Source organism: Pteropus medius, unplaced genomic scaffold, assembly GCF_902729225.1.
Source record: "Pteropus medius unplaced genomic scaffold, Ma_sr-lr_union100, whole genome shotgun sequence".
Taxonomy (NCBI): Eukaryota; Metazoa; Chordata; class Mammalia; order Chiroptera; family Pteropodidae; genus Pteropus; species Pteropus medius.
Window position 1 is genome coordinate 5,496,469 of NW_024343578.1, and position 18,968 is coordinate 5,515,436.

Here is an 18,968-nt window from a genome sequence, read left to right on the forward strand (position 1 = left end):
CCCTGACCTCCTGTGAGTGGGTTGAGTATATGTGCCTTCCCTTGAATCTGGGCTGCTCTTGCAACTTGCTTCCATCACTATAATGTAGAGGAAATGATACTGACAGTTCCAGGCCTAGCTGTTAAGCTGCCTGGGAGTTTCTGTTTTTCTCTTGGGAATCTATCTATCATGTTGTAAAGAAGCTTGGGTTGGACTGTTGAATGCTGAGAGATCAAATGAACAGATGTGGAATAAGATATTCATGAATCTCGAAATTCAGCTGCTAACAAGGCAACCAAGGGAGTGTTATGGCTGCTGCCACATGGAGCAAAAGAACCACTCAGCCAGCCCTTCCATGAATTATTGGCCCATGAGAAAAACCACATGATTGTTGTTTTAAGCTCCTAAGCTTTAGAGCAGTATATCACACAGTAGCAGATAATTGCAACAGTTGTCTTTAGAGTGGTGGCTCTCAGCAGAGGATGGGGGGATTTTGTTCTCAGGAGACATTTGTGAATGTCTGGAGACATTTTTAGTTGTCATAACTAGAGAGGCTGTTACTGACATCTAGTTGGGAGAGACTAGGGACATTGCTAAACATCCCACACCGCACAGAATAGTCCCAACAACAAAGAATTATTTGGCCCCAAATGTTTGTAGTGTCAAGGCTGAGAAACCCTAATATAGAGCAGTGATTGATAACTTAGGTGGTGCCTAAGAATTTTTCTCCAAAGACATGTTTCCTAAACTTTCCTGATAATAATAATAAACTGGGATTCATTATATCTATTTCAAATATTAAATCATCTGAGGGAAGGGGCTTGGGAAGTTATATTTTTCTTTTCATGGAAGTTGAAAAACATTGCCCTAGGCTAGTGTTTCTCAAATTTTAATGTGCATAGAAATAATCTGTGCATCTTGTTTAACTGTAAAATTTTATTCACTTGGACTGGAGCGAAGCCCAAATTTCTGATTTCTAACAGGCTCCCAGGTAGTGCCCAAGCACTGCTCCTCGACCTGCACCTTATATAGCAAGACTCCAAAGAAGTAGTTCTCAAATTTCAGTGTACCACCAGAATCACCTGGAAGACACGAACTACTGGGTTCACACCCAGAGTTTGATTCGGCAGGTCTGGATTGGGGCCTTAGAATTTTTATTTCTGACAAATTCCTACGTGATACTAATATCGCTAGTCTATTAATTGCAATTTGAGAACCAATGCCCTAGATTACTATTTTGCACATCTAAGTGTACATAAAAACTTACCTCAGGTGACAGAAAAAATTGTAGGTTCTCATACCTCTCCGCACTCCCCACCATGTTTCTTTCTTCAGTCTGGGCTGGGAACCAAATAATTTTCATTTTAATAAATTGCCACAGCTAAGGTAATTCTAGTTTTAGAGATCTAGGACAGCACTTGATGAATACTGCCCAGGGGAACATATTAGATTATCTAGAGTTTGAGGGACGGGCTTGGGTAGTTTAAAAAAACACATTACATTATTATAATTGGTTTAATTTGATTCTAATTCTCATCCCGAATTTATTCTGAAATATAAAATAACATTAAAAGAGTAAAGGAGATGTCTATTCTTATTAAAGATGGCCTTGGGTTATATACTAGAACCAGAAGTACTATTTTAGGAGTATTTTCTTCCTTAGTCAGTTGCTCAGTTCTTTGTGAGTTCATGCATTTACATTCTCAGTAGCAGTTACAAGTTGGATGCTGCTGCCAATTTAGAGATAAGGGTTAATAGTAATGACCACATTTGAATTTTTGCTGTGTACCAGGTGTTATGTAAACACTTTGTGAATGGTCTGTAATGTAATACACTTGATAACCCTTCATAAGCAGGTCGTATTATTCCCAGTGCATAGGTAGGACAATTAATGCATACAAAGTTTAAGTTACTTGCCCAAGTTAATATCAAAACCAAAGTCTTTACCTTGTCTGATTGGATAACTGATAGGATAACTGATAGAAAGGTAAGAGATAAAATACTGGCATCTGTATTTAAATATAATTTTTTAAAAAGAAGAATTCTTATTTAAGCAATAGTTCTAATGGAATGACCTTTCTATATATGAGTAAAAGAAGTAGTTTGGAACAATATTTAATACATTGCCTTGACAATGGCTGAAGTTTTTACTATTTTCTACTATTAATTACATTACCAGGTTTTTTTTTTTTTAACTTTATTGGAACTGTAATTTATTCTTCTTACTCTTCTATTAATATCCGAAGATTTTGGAGCAGTATATTATCTACTGTTTATTTTAAATTTTGGCATGGTTAGTTAAGGAAGTTTATAGTCATCTTGTTTCATATCAAATGTAATTTTCAGAGTTATCTTGTTCCTACTCTATGATGTATGAAGAAGATAAATGTTTTCCCTATCATCTGTTATCTTCTTTCACTAAATATCAGCACTGAGGTAAAGTTTTTAAGCAGCCTTTTGTTTTTGCTGCACTTCAATTTCCTACTCCCAAGTCAAATATACAAAATGTTTTAAAACAACAGCAGACATACAATGTTTCTTTTTCTTCTTTTAAAAATATCACTCCTGATGCTCAACTAAATCAAAGATAAAATTATCTATCTTAAACACGTCCCAGAATCCCAGACCTTCTAAGTCAAAAATCTCCAGGGAAGGGATTTTAGAAACTATGTTTGTCTGTTTGTTTTTTACCTTTATGAAAATTTGAGCTTCTATGTTGATCTCCATTTTCACAGTCTGGACTTTGAGCAACAACTGGTTCTTATAGGAATCTTCTTTCAAAATGTGTTTGTTTTTTGAGTCCAGACTTTTTTTGGTTAATTTATGAAACTTCTGGCCTATTAGGCATCCTATAATATACAAAATATTTTGTACTCAAATCACAGAAAATAGATTCCCACGTGTGTTTATATTCTTACCACTTTAAATTTACATAGTGGATGTTAGATCGATTTTCTGAGTCCATCGCTAGGAAAGGGAAAAAGGATCCTCGTTGGCCTAATCTGGAAGTTAAGTCCGCTCTCTCTGAAGCACACAGACTACCTCATAAGGAAGGATGGGCACATACATGGAGACAGAGAAATGGGGTGTTGGGAGACAAATAACAAATAGAGATAGGAAAGACTTAGCCAAGTGTTAGAAATGTTCTTGACTGAACCAAATGTCATATTTTGACTTCTCCATTGTGAATGATGGACAATCCATTGTTTTTTTTTTAACAGAAATGGAAAAATACTGGACCCAGTACTGCATTCATTGTAGAGAAGTGTTTATTTCCCCTTCATTTAGAAATGAATGCATTCATAATTACATTAAAATAGTTTTGTAAGAGGAAAAAGATGTGAGATTCATGTTCTAGATCAATATGGTGGGGATTTCTGAGCTGTTTTCATTTGTAAGTAAGTAATTCAGTGACAACTAAAACGGTTTAGCTCCAGATAAGTAAATAATTAATAAATATCTTGCCTTCTGGGTGATTTATTAAAGTAGTATCTCTAAAAATAAATACAGAAAGAAGATAATAGAAGAGTGAGTAAGGTTGATCTGTACCTTCAGACTGAATCATGAGAATGTGCAGATTAGGGTTTTAAACTCCCAACAGTATTGGTTTATCTCATTCTTATTCTTATAGTGTAAGATGACTGTTCTCAAACCTCATGTTATATCTTTATAAGTTAACATCAATTTTCATGTCAACCGGGTGAATTCTTGATTTTCAGAAACAGGTGAAAAATAATAATTTCAAAGAGGCTAAAGATCTGGGACTCTTGGGTTCCGTACAGGTTGTTCATTAGATTTAATGTCACCATTTTTTGTTCACCCTGTAACTTTATATTAATAATTTGGAAAAGATCTGAGGAGGGGTTGATAAAATTGTTTACTTCAACTCTATATCTAGGTCATCCCAGTCACATATACTCCTGGTGGCACCAGGGAATGGAAAATCTGCCTTCAAGGGCTATCCTTGGTTCAGAGGCGCATAATTCATCCATAACCATACACAAGGTGGAATCGTTAAGATGTGTTACTTTCATTTAATAGTCTTGCATCATGTTTCCTTTTGAAATTGCTTTCCAATTCAAGACTCATTGACCCTAATAGTCTCTGAGATGGCAAATCTTCATTTAAGGCTGAATTCGGTATTGAAAATACAGCAAAGCTTTTCAGTATAGTGTGTGGTTAATTATCTTAGCATGATGACTCATGTGGGGAAGTAGAGAAGGCAAAACCAAGATATGAGTATAGAGTAATAATAGTAATTTTCATGTGCTGCTGATAAACTGGCCATAAAGATTTTTTTTTAAAGAATGTATTTTGATAATCTGCTCATTTTAATCACATCAAAGAAAGGCCTAAATTTTTATGGTTATTTTATGGTTAAAATAGGAAAGAGGAGAATATTTCTTAAATTCCTCTCAGGTTATCTCGGTGTAATAGACATGTTCATCTGTTCATACTATATTACTACTCTTGTTTAACTTAAATATACCCTAAAGGCTTATAATAAAGAGAGGAGTCTCTAACATGGTTGTTAGTGATGTGACATGGTGAGTAGCTGTGGAAGTACACTTGGTTCTATGTGTTTTAGTCTTTTCGCTTCTATTTTCTCTTTTTCACTGTCTCCTCCTGGCCACTTCTTTTGCTCATTAGATTTCTCATTATAAGGCAGATAGGGAAATCAAAAGATAATGAAACTTAAATCTGCTAATTTTGCAAGTTGTTAACAGCCCCTATTAAATGTTCAGTGGGAGAGGATGCTATCATTATTAGCTAAAAGGAAACTTAGGGATAATTTATGGAATTTGTTTATCTGTTACTAATTCAGAAATGATCATTAAATTAAGCCAACCAATTTATAGCACAACTAAATTATATCAAATGTTCTTTTTCTTTGCCCACAGTTAGAAAAAAAAAATTGCTCTAAAGAAACCAAGTATTATGTATTTAATAAAACTCAAATTTCATAAAGCAAGATTCACTTCTCACAACCCCAACCTCGCAACCCTAACCTCCTTTATTCTCTGAGATGTATAACTGCTAAAAATGGCTACATTAAATCATCTTGGACGAGGAAAAAATAACCCTGTTGTGTCTGAAGTGCAAGACAGAATAGTCTATGTGTATATCTGCTAAACTGCTGCAAGAAAAACAAAAAGAGAAATAACACCTGAGAAAATTCCGAGGTGCTGGTGGCTTTCAGGGCCCGGCTTATGATAGTGCGACTATAATTGGTTGAAATAACAAGGTGATGGAAAGGAACTATGAAGCCATTTAGGCCTAGTTTTATCATTCAATGTGCTCTAATGGATGGATGCTTGCTTCCAAACAGCTGGCTTTGTAATAGAATCAGAACTCCCAAGTTCTGGGGAATGCTTAAGTGATGGGAGCGCCAGAAAAGCTTTGGGATTGAAAATATGACCAAGATATATATGTGAAATGAAGTGGGAGTTTTGGTCAAAGATAATTTGCATATGGACTGTTTGGATGGAGAGAAAATGACACCAATGAAGCAAGCTAGCATGAGAAATTAAATGAAACCTGAAATAGAAATAAAAGAAAATTAAAGAGAACAAAGGTTTGCTTGGGAGCATGGAGAGGGTGAAGGAATTCTTTTAGCCCTGCTCAAATGAGCCTCTAGGTCTCCCACTTTTTAACATCTGTCTGCATTAGAGAGAGACCTGGGAATAGTGGTTTGTAATCTTGACAGAACTTTGAAATATCTGGAGAATTTAAAAATGTGTCTGGGTCATACTCCTGTAGATTCTGAATTTATTAATCTAGGACTTGTGCACTAGGAATTTTTTAAATGGCTCAGGTGATTCTAATATACCATCAATGTTGCCAGCTATTGCTCCGGAATATGAAGATGTCATTTAATGTTATTTTTTCTCATGATGCTTTCCTTTCTATCTGCAGGCTCACCTTTTATATCCTATCCTATCACCCCATCCCCCCAATATACATCGTCTCAGCCACAACAGAAACCTGAATAAACTGATAAAATATCCTAACACCCAAGTTGTAGAAGTAAAGTAGAAGTCAATTCTTTATAAGAGCATCTCCATAAATTAAAGTTTCTGTGTCAGATTGAGGATCCTCTCTCCTTGTCTTCAACTTTGGACATTAAATGTTTTGGACATTAAGCTCTATAATAGGAAACAGTAGAATTATGGTAGATATTTAACATTTTTAAGACACTTATAGCATAAATTTCAGAATATGTTGCTATCTTCCCCATACTGCCTTTGCTATACCTGTTCAAAAAACACGATGGAAATAACACATTTTATCTTTCAGATGCCTCTGCAATTATAACCATGAAATGAAATTTATTTATTCAAACCTGTTTCTTTTTTAAAGTAATATCTAAAGCAGAAAGGAGAAATATTATTAAATAGGTCATATAGATATACTGGGCCTTCTATATTTAGTACAGTTGCCTTAAAATCCAATGTGGCAGGTAAGATAAATTGAGAAGGCGTTTTGAAAAAGGCACTAGTACTTTTGACAACAGAACATTCAACCACAATGATGCCTCAGAATAGGAAAGGATAAACATTTCAACCCACCCCCACATTAATTTGATCTCTATCCAAAAATTCATTCAATTGTTCATTCATTCACTCATTTATTTACTCAATTTTTTTTTTTTCAAATGACAGTATTACTAGAAGAGAGAGCAAAATAGACATGGCCCTGGCTGACACTGAGTTTAACATCTTCCTCAGTGGTGACTGGCAATGAGGTGACACAAAGAATGTAAATTCAGTGCAATTGCCTGGAGGCCAGAGTAGTCTAGAGTGACAGTTCTCAGGTTGGCATTGATGACTTGTACTTGCTAGTGTGTGATGGTGGGCAAGTTATTGAGCTTCTCTTATTCTCAGTTTTCTCATCTGTGAGATACAGGTTTATTTACCAAATCTACATTAGCACCTCTGTGTGTTGGGCATAGTGTCAAGTGTAGGAGGTACAGGACGGCTCAGACAGGAGGGAGCCTTGCTCACAGGGAATATTTTTTTACCCAGCACCCACTGCAGTAAATATTAACTGTTATCATTTTATTATCACAGGACTGTACTATGTTCTGTGGGGGATTCAGAACATCAAGGATGATTACTGTTATATCTATTTGATCATAGTTCTATAAAACAAGTTATTTTATTTTGTTTAATCAAATTGTCATATCCCCCCATACTGCTCTGTAATTTGTCTTTTCTAACAACACTCAGAAATCTGGGTATAAGAACAACGATGATAAACATTGTACATGATCCTGGATAAAATTCACTTTGTATTTCAAACTTCACGTTGGATTTAAAAGCGCAAGTTATTAATGAGGAAAGCGAAGGAGCCAGTTCTGTTTCCTGGCCTCTCTGCTGCATTTGGCATCACTAATTTTGGATGCTTTCATTAAAATTTCCCACTCTTGACTTTTCTGACTCAGTGTTCTTCTGTCTCCCTGGTTCTGTGACCACTGTTTAGCCAGTTTGCTTCCATTGGTTGGCCTCTCTTCTTTTTTAGTTAACAAATGTCATTCCCTGAAGCCCAACTCTTTCTTTAAATAGGATCAACTATTATAGGTCTGCACATCCCTTCCTAAACTACCTCCCAGTCTCGACTTCATCAAGCCCAAAGTTCTATACAATTTCCAGTTGAACTATTATGCTGATATATCAATGGGGTTAATCCACTCCTTCTAAATGAAGCATAGTTTTCCAAACTCTCTCGTTAGCTTCTGCCATTCTCTTGGGACTTCTTTGTTTTTGTATTGTGTTGTTTTTGTTTTTGTTTTGCACCAAGATTTACATCTTCTCCTACTTCTTTATTTTCATTGAATAGTTTGAAAACAAATATCTACTTGGTTTTCCCTGATATTCATTCACATTCATTCTGTCTGTCTGTCTCTCTTTCCCTCTGCATCTGTCCCTCCCTCCCTTTCTCCCTGCCTCTCTCTTCTTTCTGTCTGTCTCTCCATTCATTCACTCTGTATTTATCTATCCTTTTGTTTATCCATCTACCCACCCATACAATAAATATTTGTTAAGTACAAACTATAGGTCAGGCATTCTGCTAATTTCCATAGATATAATGAAAAACAACAACAACAACAAAAAAAACCAAGAAAGAGTCGAGCTTGTATGAAACTGTAAAGTTTAAGATCAGTGAAATAATCACACAAATATATAATTGCAGACTGCGATGAACACGGAGAAAAAGATGTCCAGTATACTGCCAGGTCCATAACTAAAGAACCTGATCTCATTAAAATACAGGAAGGGACGAAGCAGGATATTTCTGAAAAAGATACTTTCTAGATAAAAGATAAGGAGGACTTATTGGCTAAAGCTGAATAGCAATAAGAAAAGACAATTCTAAAGTTTATGTTTTTATTCATTCATCCTTTATCTACCAATAATAATTGATTATTTGAGTGAATATTTTGTGCCTGGTGCTATACAAAAAAAAAAAAAAGAGAGAGAGAGAAATTCAATGGTAAGCAATACTTTCAACAGTTCAACAAATATTTATCACATATACATTACGTGCTAGGCACGAATAAGATACTGCAAGTTGTGTTTCCATGCCTCAGTCACACATATGTACCCCTGCCAAGACACACACCTTTTTTTTGCTGGTGAATATCTTACAGTCTTCATTGTATATCAATCCAAACTTTTCCAAAAGAGCCTTTTTGGATTACCTCAATCCTACTATGTTTGATTACTCATACCAAATATTTTTCTTTGGTTATGTGAATCAGTTTATGATCCTTCGTGACACACATTAACTCAGTCTTTCTGCTTTGGTACATACTTGTCTCAGTATATTTCCTCGGCCTGGAAATTCTGCCCTCCAGGAGTTAGTATAGCTGAGTGGAAAGGGCAAGAACTATGAAGACAGGACAAATTAAATCTTAGCTCAAGCTAAGCTTAGACAACTAGTTAAGCTTCGGTTAACTAGTTATGTAACAATATGTTAGTGACTTAACCTTTCTGACTCCATTTTTATCATCTCCAAAAATGGAGAAGATAATAAACTTTCCATGTTATTGTTCACATTAAGTAGGACTAAGTACAGTGTCAGGCACGTAGCATGTGTCCCATGAATGATGGTTAGGGGTCAGAAAGTTGTTAGGAGCATTATAGAAGCAATGACTATGGCTGCATTACAAAACTTGGTTCAAAACTCTTAACTATTTGGAAGTCTTTTCCTATTTCACTATGCCAATTCTGCTCCATTTTTATATGTTTACTTCCCCATACTGTCATTGAGCTCCAAGTGAGATATTTCCTAGCTGATTCTGTCAATCCTTGAGGAGGCAACAGAGACTCCTTTGGATACCAGCTCAATAGATTAGAAACAAAATTCTTAGAGAATTCTCTTCCAGAAGAACGAAAAAAGGTATTGTGCCACCTTGATATGAAAATTGATTTTGAATAGGATTATCCAAATACTCCTCTCCAAGATTGATAATAATTGTGCTTTTCTTTCTTTCAAACATCTATGGAGTTTACTATTCATTTATCTCATAACATTATTGAATAGTAGAATCATTCAACTTTAGAGGTAGGAGGACCCTTGGAGATCATCCACTTTAATATCTTAATGTTACAAACAGGAAACATGAAGCCCAGGATGTTGAGTGACTTGATCATAGTTATGCAAATACCATATGTGCTTTAATATAAGGTGTAAAAAGTTGTGTTCTCTGGAACATAGGTTATGAAACAAAGAGATGTGTGCAAGAGGTTTATTGGGGCAACTCTGGGGAACATCTATGATGGAATAGAGGGATCAGGAGGGCAGAAGAAGGGTGAACTTCCATGTTATCACAACAAAGGCCTCAGTTGATCCCATTATGGACTCTGGGCTTGGTGGCCCTTCAGAGTTGTCCTGCCTTGGGGCACACGGACTAGTCATTGGATGTGGGCTGCTTGGAGAAGGACCATGGCCTTTGACAAGGGCAGTTCTAGGAGAGCCATCATCTGCCAACAGCCCTAGCACCTAGAGAAATGAGAGTCTGGGTCCAGAGGGGGGTCTAAGGCAGCTCACTACGGCATCTACCACATAGGATGAGGGTGATTTCATAATGATGTTCAAAAAAGCTTATATTTGGTTCCTTACTGATTATCTGGGTAATGTCTCAGTTCCTTTATTTTATAAAAAAGCACTATTTGAATAAAATACCTTTGCCTGACAAACTTCTTTCATTGTTAGTTTTGGATGCTTATACAGGTTCTTTGAACTAATCAGCAAAGAAGAAGAAAAGAAACTTAATCTATTGATAATTCTTGGGGATAGGACCCTGTAATTAAAAACATCAAATACTATTTCAACCAAGTTTTTGAAGATCACCTACAAAGCAATACAGTGAATGTAGAAGACACAAATATATACCTACAGGAAAGGGAGAAAACAGTTAATCATTTCTAGAAGTAGCTAATGATTGAATTAAAAATATTTCTCAAAATCTTAATTGAACAAATATTTATTGCACCCCTGTCTGTCTCAGGTGATATCTAGGTGCTTGAGATTCAGGAGGAAACAAAATAAAGTCATGTCCTTATAATTGCACTTCTTATTCTATTGTGTTTTCTCATGTCTTTCCCCCTACACTGTGGATTTCTAGAGGATAGAGCTACATCCCATTTTTCTTTATATCATGACTGGCATATAAATATTTGTTGAATGAAATAAGTAACAGCCTCTTCTACACATGTAGACAAGTACCTGAACTTCAAACTTTATGCCTCTAAATATTTAATTTCCAAACAAATATTTCATCTTGAGTCAGATTTCAGAGATCTGATAAATCTTCCCAAGGTGGGCTAGAAAGAAAGGAAACTGCCAGGTTTGAATACATACAAAAAGAAAGAATATGATTTGTTAATCACTGAAAAAAATCTTGGTTTTATTTTTTTTGTTCTCGTTTTCTTGGCATAGTTATTCAGACTCGCAGACATTTCCTAAGGAGGCTGCAGAGTTTGTAACGTTGGATTCTCTATACACTCCAGTATTTTCCTACGATTAATGCTCAGAAAGACCTAGAAGCCTCGTTTGCAAAAAATGAAATGCCCCCATTGAAACCTCTTTCAAAGTGAGAAAATACATTTTTTCATGTTTTATTAAGATATATGTTTTTTACTTATTTTAAAAAGTGACCTCCACAAAAACGGGCAAATAATTTAACAAAGTGGTAACATACTTAGTAGTGTACAAGCATCACTTGAGGAGTTTGCTAAAACATAGACTTCCCTAGGACTTATCCTGAGTTAAAAAGTCTGGGCAATACCTTGTAATCTAGCATTTCTGAGCATTCAAAATTGTTTAATATGTTGGAAAGAACAAAGTTTTGAGAGTCAGAGTAAAGTCTGTATCCTAATTCTGATGCTCTCTTCATGACTCAAGGCAAACCCTTCAGCTTGTCAGTTTTTCATGTTTGAAGTGGTATTAAAAACAAATTTTCTTTCTACATGTATTTAAAAAGGACATATGAGGGCCATTAATGTGTATTTAATAAGTAAGTATGCACAAAAGTGTCTTATAAACCGTAAGGGCTAGACAAATGTCTTTGTGAACACAATTCCAAAGAACTAGTCATTATATCTCTCTCTTAGGCACTACCCTCAACACAGCCCTTTTAGACAAAGCTCAGCTTTCCCACAGTGGACACTCGCGTGTCTCCTGGGGGTTTCCCCTACAGCTGTTCATATTTGGAAAGACCTCCTTTCAAAACATTCTGTGTCAGAGGACAGGAATAAGAATTTTCGAAGATTTGCCATTTATAAAAACAATCTAGTCCTATTTCTGTTTAAAGATTTTTAAATTTTCTTATCTTTTAAAAATAATAAAGTGAATGTTTTATTATTTTGAAACATCATTGTTTTTATTCCAAAGGATTTTAGAAATGCCCTGGAAACTAATTTCTTTCCTGTAATCGTTTTACTTTGTAGAAATATACCTGATTGAACAAGTAGTTTCAAGTCTGTACTTTCGTAATTTAGAAGCTGAGGAAAGCAAAGGGTGTGAATTTTCCATAGAAAACATTTTTTCTTTTTTGCATTGTTATATGTTAACAATTATGTAAACAATGAGTACTCTACTGTTATGATAGAAAGTAAATGTATGTACATGTGTGTATGTGGTTCTGTGCATATATGTGTTTGTGAGAGAGAAAGACTTTCAGTGGGGAATTTCTAATATATTTTGCAATTTTTATTTTTCTCAAAATAATAAAAGTAAAACCTAAATTGATGACAGAGTATTTTAATGAACTTTTGCTACCACTGTGAAGAGATGAGATTGTTCCAGTTCTATGTAATGTATAAAGATTTGAGATTACTTTAGAGGGTTATTCAAAATTGGACAATAACACATCTTTTGTAGCCACCTCTTTACATATGCAGGTTACTAATACCAGGGCTCTCACTCTCCCTAAAAATATCCAAAATAAACTGTTCTCTATTATTGCAGAAATTTGCTAGCAAATGTTTCTGTTACTCAAATTGAAAGTACACATCTGGGGAATGTTTCAGGTTTTCCTAATTTGTGTGTGTGTGTGTGTGTGTGTGTGTGTGTGTGTGTGTGTGTGTGTGTGTGTGTGTGTGTGTGTGTGTGTGTGTTTTGTCCTCCCTGCGGGTGTTGCTGTTAGATATGCCAGTATTAAATTCTGCTACAGCAATGCATTTTTAGGGTGTTTGTGTAAGTGCAGGCATCTATCTCTGGTATGTAATTTAAGTGTCCTTGTATTCAGCTAAATGGAAAGTTTTCTAATAATTTATGTAATCCCATCATTTAGTTTTTGCTTCCTGAGGAAACAATCTCCTTTCTTTAGGTCAGCTGGTATACCTCTCAGGTCATTTGTCTGCTTAACTATTGTTGAAATTGAAAGAAAAGAAAAAAATATAAAAGAATATAAAACATCTTTTTTAACAAAAGAGAGCTAATTTAAAAGAGGAATGAGAAATTATGATGTTCAAATTGAGAAAGGAAGTGATGAGTTTCTACAGAATTAGTAATGGGTCACCAGTGAGCCTGCCGGTGGGATTCAGGCAAATTATAATTTTGCTCAAATAGTGTATTGACTTAGATATGTGCTGATTGACCTAATTCCCACTCAAGTGGCAGAGTATAAAGTTGTTGTTTCCCTATGGCTTCCTGGCTGTCCTCTTCAGCTTTATCATCTACAATTGATTTTTTCATCCTGGTTCAGATTCTTACTACAGACTTTTTAAATGGAAATGATTACCAAAACCTAAAATCTAAAGAAAAAGTTATAGATCACCAAGGCTGTTATACTTTTATTTCATTTAAAAGACATTTCGGTGACAATAAAGAAAATGGTGAGAAAAGCAATTACCCATAGTCCTTTGTTCATGTTTTATTGAATTTTTCTTATCTATACACACAGGTATGTGCTAATTGCAAATATAATATGTGCACATTGTGAAATCTGTAAAATTTATGTAAGAAAGTATAAGATAGAAATATGTAGAACATAAAAAATATATTTAGTTATATTTAATTTCTCTTAAAAATAAACCCTTCATTTTGTAATTTTGGGATTGTCTTTATCCCTTACAATATTGTAATCATCCTCTCACATTCTTGTTATTCAAGATTTTGATTTCTTTTGAGTGTAATTTTAATACACCATAGTATTACATTTATCAAGTGGCTTTAACAAAACATATTTAGCCAAGATAATATCTTATTGTGAGCATGTAGCAACTAGAATGTGACTAAATCTCCAAAAACGCCCAGATTATTTTCTTAGCATAACTCCTAGAAATTCAATTGATTAAGAAGTATCTACCTGTTTAAATATTTTATATATATTTTTTCAAATTCCAACAGATAGCTCTTACCAACTTACAGTCTAAACAGAATACGTCGCATCTGTTTACAGAATATTATCAATGTTTTTCAGCACTGAAAATTTCTTAGGTGATAAAAGATATCTCCTTAATTAATATTACTTTTATTATTATTAATAATATCTAGTGAAATTAAAAATGTTTAATATGTTCATTTTCCATTTTTTTCTTTTCTGAATTTCCTATGCCCACATTTTATTTTTATTTCTAATTTTTTTAAATAAAAATAACTTGGCTTGTCTGATTATGTAAATAATACATATTCATTGTGGGGGAAGATCAAATGATATATAAAAATTTAAGACACATAAGGTAAATGGGCACTTCTGGCTCCAGGTAGACCATCACCATGAAGTTCAATCCCTTCGAGACCTCGGACCCCAGCAAAAACTGCAAACACCACTTCAATGACCCCTCGCATGTGCGACGGAATATCATGTTGCACCACCTCTCCAAGGTGCTGTGGCGAAAGTATAATGTCTGCTCCATGCCCATCCACAAGGATGACGAAGTCCAGATGGTTCGAGGACACTACAAAGGTCAGCAAATCGGCCAGGTGGTCTGGGTGTACAGAAAAGAATATGTCATTTACATCAAGCGGGTGCAGCGTGAGAAGGCTAAGGGCACAACTATCCAATGGGCATTCACCCATGCAATGTAGTTATCACCAAGCTAAAACTGGACAAAGATCGGAAGGAAAAGTTTAAATGCAAAGCCAACTCTCGACAAGTCAGAAAAGAGAAAGGCAAATATAAGGAAGAAATTATTGCGAAAATGCAGGGATGAACATAGACTATTGTGCAACCATGGTTTCATTTTTCAAGATATCGGAAGTATTTCATTTCTTTCCTGTTTTATTGATATGTAGCTCTGTAAACCTACTTTTGCTGTTTTAATTAATTATATGAATAAAAATTTGAAATGTTTTCTAAAAAAAGTAAGTGTATCAATATTTCAGTTTCCATTCATTGGTATGAAGTGACATATAATTATTAATGTATTTTTCTGAACACTTGGGACCGTTAAGCATCTTTTTAGATGTTTTTTAGCTATTTGAATGTTCTGTTAATTGCCTATTCATACTCTCTATCTACATTTCTATTGTGTTTGTCTTTTATATCAGCTTGTAGACTTTCTTTTAATATTATAGTATTGATTTGTGATTTGCATTACAAATATTATTTTTCAAAACTGCCTATTGACATTGATATTGTATTTGCTACTTTTGCCATTAAAATAAGTTAATGGTGTTTATGCTATTGATTGTATGGTATTTTTGCCATTAGCGATAATTATATTTCGATCGTTAAACAGAGGTATATGGTCACACAGGGTTTTATGTTCCCATTTAAGGTCTTTAATACTGAAGATAACTATTGCATACAGATTGAGGAGAAACTTCATTTTTTCCCCCAGCTCTTAAATTTCCTTTCTTAGTTATGCATGTAATGTCCTATGGGTTATTTATTATTTGTTATTCATCTTTTATTCACTCATGCATCTATTTATTATTTTATTGAACACTGTAAGTTGGGGATTTTTTGAATCAGAATAAATAAAGCTGACATAATATCTTCATGTAATATAAATTTATTTGGTCACCTATTGATAGTTATTTTCATATCTTGACTTTATACACAGTGCTACAGTGAATATTTTTGTACATATATGAATTGGCCTGTCTTGTTGAAATTGTTAGATGTGCATTTTTATTTAAAATACATTATTTTCGCTGCTGGAGTACGAACTTGCAGTAATAAGAAATGGGAGGGTGCTACAATGATCCATGTGGTAATGGAATACAGTTGAACTCATCAGAATGAATTCATGTTTAGTTTAATATAGCTACAGATGGCTACATATAGAAATATTTATAGATATTTGTATATACATGGATTAGTGTACATACATATTTTTCTTGCTCTTTTAGTATCAACTGAGGGGATCTAGAAGCAACTACATCTCAGTAGAAACAAGCATACCTGGTACTCAGGTCTTGGTTTCTATACTATTCTCCCATAAATGGAACTGCGACTCTTTGAAAAAATGGCTGATTTTATAGTTGTTGTAGAAAATACACAAAATGAGTCTTGAGCATCTTATCATCCCAGAAAGTAAAGAAGTGCTCCAAAAAAAAAAAAAAAAAGCAAGCCACATTGATGAGAGTATAGGACTATGTTAAAGGAACACAAATATCAACTGAAAAAGTTCTCAATTGCCAAAGCTAGAAACATTTGAGTATCGAAATAAATAAATTAGTAGTGGATTATAAATCATACTATAAAATAAATATCCATGAGTCTGTACTGATATAAATAAATAACAATACATATGTGGGAAAATATAGACAAATCTCCCACACAGAACAATTCTAAATAATTTCTCCATAGATATCCCACCTTCAAGGAGTTAGGGCATCACTCTCCATTTCCTAAGTGTGCATAGTGATTTCTTTCAAAGAGTACAGTATCAAAGGGGGAGGGGGGACTTACTTTGCAGTGGAGAAACCTGACAAACACTACCTCAGTGAAAAGATGGAAGTGAACCTCAATAGTGATAACTCAAGTTGATAACACATACATTTAATATGATGTAATGAGAATGGCACTTTACCTTTGTGATATTCCTCCCCCAAATAAATACCCAGAATAATCTTGAGAAGAACATCAGGCAAATTCCAATTGAGTGACATTATACAAAATACCTGACCAATTCTCTTCATAACAGCTAGTCATCAAAAAAACAAGGAAAGTTTGAGGAAAAATCATAGCCAACAGGAGCCTAAAGAGGCGTGATAACTAACTGTAAAATTGTTACCTGGATTCATCCTGGGAACAGAAAAAGGGAATTAGGCCAAAAAAGGAAATATTAACACATGGACTTTATTTAATAATAATGTGTCAATATTGGTTCATTAACTGAGAAATGTACATACTAATGTTAGATGTTAAGAATAGAGTTGACTGGATGTGAGATCTGAAGTTGTCTTCACAGTATTTCTGTAAATCCAAAACTGCTCTAAAACAATTTTTCTTTAAAAAAAGAGACATTGCTCAATCACCCTCCATTGAGGTTGTATTCATCTTAACTTCAGCAGTGTAAAAGATGTTTCCTTTACAAAATATCTATCAGACATTCTGTATTTTGCTACTCTGATAGGTTAAAGATAGAATCTCAGTGTAATTTTAATTTTTCTTTTTATGGTAAAGTTGAGCAGCTGTTCAGATGTTTAAAAATATTTGTATGTTTTCCTGTCAACTCTCAATTCATGTATTTTGCTTAGTTTTCCATTGGATTGTTCTTTGATTTGCAAGAGACATGCAGCTAATAGTTTTCCAGTTTATTAGTCTTTTGACTTTGTTATTTTTATGTAGAAATATTTGCTTTATATTTAGTTGGCTTAGTCAATCTCTTCTATGGATTCTGCACTTTATATCATTTCCCATTCTGAGGTTATTTAAACAGTCTTCCACATTTCTATCTACTATTTTTTATAATTTCTTTATACTTATTTTCACTTATTGTTTCTATGGACATAATTATTTTATTTATCTCTATTTTTTTCTGTTTCACATGTTTCCTTCTTTTTTCCTTTGCTGTATGTTTATATTTATATTGGTTGAGTTTTCTTTTTTTCCTTGAGTTATTTTAGGAGATTCATTCTATTTTAAAATTTCTTAATAATTGTCTTCAAGTTAAAAAAAAAAATCTTCCTTGAAGTTATGTTTAGGAATCATCACCAACAACATGACAGTATGTCATAATGGCTCCTCTGCCAGGTATGATAGGAATAATTTCAAGCTGTTCCCCCAGAAGATATCCGCTGGTTATTCAATCAAATAATAATCTAGGTAGTTCTGTGAAGAGACTTTGCAGATGTCATGAGATGATATTAAAATAGAGATTATCCTAGATTGAGTAGGTTTCGTGTCATCACAAGAACCTTTAAAAATAGAAGAGGAAGGCAGAAGACTTAGTGAGAAAGATGTGTTGAGAAGAGGAAGGAGAGGAGACATAAGGCAAAAGAGGAGGTTAGAGAGATTTGAAAGATGGGTTGGACTCAATCTGCCATATATAGTTTTTAAGGTGGAGAAAGAGGTCCCTGAGCTAAGAAATGCAGGTAGCTCCAGAAGCTGAGAATGACCCTCCAAAGAAATCAGACCTTAGTTCTGCAACCACGTAGGACTAAATTCTACCAACAGCTTAAATGAACTTGAAGCAGATTCATCCCCAGAACCCCCAGAAAGGAATGCAGCCCCGCCAACGCCTTGATTTCAGTCTTCTGAGACTGAAAGCAGAGAAAGTAACTGAGCCCACCAGCCCTCTAACCTACAAAACAGTGAGATAATAAACATATATTGTTTTAAGCCATCGAATTTGTGATAGTTTGTTGTGACAGCAATAGAAAACTAATACAGCAGGCAACAAAATTAACTCAGTCTCAGTTTTTCTTTATACACCGTCTCATCCTAGGATATGTTGGTATGATCTTGAAATTTGCATTACATTTCACAAGTGTTAATTAGAATTCATTTTATATTTAAATTATTTATTTATTCAATGCCAGTTATTCAGTAATTTTATCCAGTTTATTTTCTTAGCAATTGAATTTGTAAGAATATTTATCTCTTGCCATTAACATAAGTGACAGCATATTTGGATAGTGAATTTTAGAATCACATTCTTTTTCATAATTTTATTCATCTTACTAATATTAGAGAGAAAAAATATTTTTCTCTTTTGCCTATGCTCTTTTTCAATTTAGATATGTGTTCTAACTTGTATATAAGTGACTATTTTTTGCTCTTAATCTTGCCAGTTCATTGGCATTATTTGGTTTCTTTCCATTCTAGTCTTTGAGGATCAATACTTATTTTTGTTTTTGTTTTATTTTGCTATACTATAATTTCATAACTCTTATTTTATTGGTCTTCATCTTTTTTTCCTGAGCACTGGAAGAGTTCTTAAGCTTCCATCCTACAACACTACTATATTGTTTCTTTTTCTTTTTTTTTTTTTCACTGTTTCTGGGGCTGCTTTTAGTTCTGCAATGGCATCAGTAGATTCTAGTTCATCTCTAATTTCATGTTCTATCTTACAGCTAATTGTATT

General features: G+C 34.2%; 1 protein-coding gene and 1 pseudogene across 1 annotated transcript in view; both read left to right on the top strand.

Annotated features, from left to right (window-relative positions):
• The window catches only part of LOC120606342 (60S ribosomal protein L26-like 1), a 121,972-nt pseudogene extending 107,001 nt beyond the window's left edge, over positions 1-14,971 (top strand).
• The window catches only part of LOC120606347 (metabotropic glutamate receptor 7-like), a gene marked incomplete at its 3' end in the record, with an annotated part of 556,936 nt that overhangs the window by 295,842 nt on the left and 242,126 nt on the right, over positions 1-18,968 (top strand). The window lies entirely within an intron of this gene.